We start from the raw sequence: 3211 nt of genomic DNA, 5'->3' as shown, positions 1-3211 counted from the left end.
CACACGGTCTCTAATTACAATAATGATTGACACGGCACAAGCGCTGGATAACGGCCGGACTACGGTGCGTTTTCAAGCTGCAATATCGTTTACGCCGCGCGCATAAGGATCGATGACTTTAATACTTTGACGGACGGTGTCACGCACACGTGACTTCATTTCGCACGGATTATATACGGCATTATCGTAATAACGGATAATCTCTGGTATGACAAAAATTACGCTCGCTTTACAAAAGCTTAACGCTGAGCCCGCTTGTTTCACAATTCCGCGAAACTTTAGAAAATCCTTTTTAAACGGCGTGCTTGAATAAATTACATTATCGGGGGCAGGCTTTATTATATAAAGCTTACAAAATGGCGTCGATCTTCTCGCTTTTGCGAAGCAAATCACTGGGACTGTGGGTTTTACGCGTTTACGAGTGATATAGAAGAGGCGCGATACGAAGCAGAACACCATTCAATTCAAAGAAGATTGACAGAATTTGTTAATATCGAAATTAGCGATATAATTACGATTATAATTAGTGCGTGATAAGGTGTAGTTCGAGGCTTTAACAGCTTGCTAAACAGGTAATTATGATTACAATTACGCCGTGTTTGGTGTCAGCTTAATCAGAAAAACGAAACAAAAAGTATAGTAAACATTTCTTATAAAACAATCAAGAATAAAGAAATTGCATTGAAATAACCTTAACATTGCGCAATCGCTTCCTTTACTATAATAAACAGAAGCATCCCGTATCCCATCAAGAAATAATAAGGAACAATCTTCACCGCAATTGTTCACGTTTATACACCTCGCTCTTCGCGATAATCCGAACAGTTTCGCGCGACAACGGGCACGGATTTGCGAGCGCGAAAAGGGTGAACCGGTCGTCGGAGACGACCCGGCAGGATTTCTTCGGGACGGGAGGCGCGCGCCGCGTCCTTCGCCCCCCTCCCCCGTCCCCGCGGGAGGATCGACCCCACGGGTCGCAACGGTTGATTCCCACCGGTCGAGAAATAACAGAGCCCCGCCATTTCTTCCCGATATCGAATTGGAGCGTTTACCTGCGTCCTAGGGAATCGCCGGGAGCGAAGTGAGTGGCTCGTTTAGGCGGATCCGGCTGTCTGCCGACGTGGCATGGATCGTTTCGCCGGGGATCCGGGGGATCGGGTCCCGTCGCGATCCTTATCGCGTTTCCCGCAGAATTTTGTCGGGGAACGAATGCGAGTTGTCGTCGCCGAAATTCGAGCCGTTCCCGGAGAAGATGTTCGTTGTCCGTCGAGCGGCGGCGCGATATCCGAGACGATAAGGCCGGGGGGAGAGAGAGAGAGAGAGAGAGAGAGAGAGACCGGGGTGGGTGGGACAGATAAGGGACTGGCACACCCTCTCGAAAGAAAACGGTAGCTGGAAGTAGTCAAGATGCCGCCAGCTGTCCGTAACTGTCTCGCGCTATTGCGGACGAGTTCCCCTTTGGCTCCGACGGTGCACGCGCGATCCTCGAATTCGCCGTAATCTTGTTCGAATAAGGAGGAACTGCTGGAAGATACGGAGCAGTTAGCCGGGCGCCGATACGGAGCAACCTTGAATATTAAGGCCTGGTAAACACGTGCTCGACGAGCTTCCTTAACACTCTGTTAACCACTTGCGATACGATTCCTTTTGCGCCGCGTTGATTACTCGTCCGTAATTGTTTCAATAATACGACCAGTCTCAATTTTTGTTTCTTTTATTGTCTCTATGTACTCTTATTCCTAGTCTTCGATATAAATTTATCTTTATTTCGATTTGGAAGAAATTAATAATGTTCATATTTAGTAGATCTTGCGTGAAATCTGTACCACGAGCCTGACTCGTTATTAACCCTTTCCATTCGAGTGGCGCTTTTGAAGCGCCAATGAAAATTGTTACATAATTAACAAAATAATGTTGACATTATTAAATACCCTTCTGTTAAAAGCATAATAGTTTTACGAGTCTCATATAGCAAATTATACTAAGTACTATACTATAGGTGGTCAAGATAGCAATTTTGGATCTAAGCTTAATGGCTTCGAGTGCAAAGGGTTAATAATGCAAGGGGTTAACGCGACGTCTATAGAGACTTCGTACGGTTAAATTCATCTCTTGGCTATTCGTAAAATATCTTCTTCCGATTTTTTCTGCTCAATTAACGCTCTCATCTTTCTCTCGATTTTCGAACAGCATTTCGAACGTCGTCTCGAACACAATGGTCTTCTACCGGCTGACGACACGCGCGAGTAGTCGATAAGTCGGCAGCCAATGCACGAATGAGTGGTGAATGATTAATGTAATTAGATGGCGTGCGACAGGAACATATGCGAGCAGGTGAGCGACGACATTGTATAACCAGCGTCGAGCGCGGTGTAAGAAGGAGACCTTGTCCCCGCTCTTGCGAGCTTAAAGGTTTACTTTGGATATAGTCCGCTAGGCGCTCTAGCGAAACTTTCGTGCTATCGGTGGGAGTTTCTACCGCGTGTGTGGTGCCCACTATAGTAACACTACCATACCAGTGCTTCACTTATGCAAATGTAATTTACAAAATTAATGTGAGCGCCGATGTTTCATTAGCGCCTCTCGCGGGAACTGATTATCGAAATAAGTTAATAGCGAAAATATCTTTGACCAGTTTGATTATCCATGGGATCACGGAAGATAAATTTATACGCGTTGTAGGGGAACCGTCTGTTTTAACCCTTTACACTCGAGTGGCGACTCTGCGGCGCCATTAATATCGTTACAGCACGTTCCAAAATTATTTCTATAGACATCGGCAAAGTTCAGATTTAAAAAATTATTGAAACTTTAACTGTCGTATAAGTCACGAGACTCGATTTCGTACGCATAAAATGAATGTTGTTATGTAAAATGGAAATACTAGAAACCAGAAAAATGATTTTAGATTTGCAGTTGAACTGGTTTCGAGTGCAAAGGGGTACACGAATGTACACGTTTCACCAGCGAAAGTTGAAAATAAAAATCACCGATCCCGCGTTCTGTTCAAGGATCCACGTTCGTTCGGTTACGCTAAAAATTCATGTAAATATCGTCGATCACGTGCTCGGGGCCCGTGAATCGACCGCGGAATCCGCGCAACATATTTCGCGAACCCGAAAAAAAAGGAGAAGAAAAACCTTTAAAATTCGACCGTCGGTGTTGTTCGGACACACGCGCGGCGTTTGTAAACGCGGCGAAAAGCACGGGG

This window comes from Augochlora pura, chromosome 2 (assembly GCF_028453695.1).
Source record: "Augochlora pura isolate Apur16 chromosome 2, APUR_v2.2.1, whole genome shotgun sequence".
NCBI classification, from domain to species: domain Eukaryota; kingdom Metazoa; phylum Arthropoda; class Insecta; order Hymenoptera; family Halictidae; genus Augochlora; species Augochlora pura.
The sequence above is the reverse complement of the archived record's forward strand: the minus strand, read 5'-3'. Positions refer to the sequence as shown.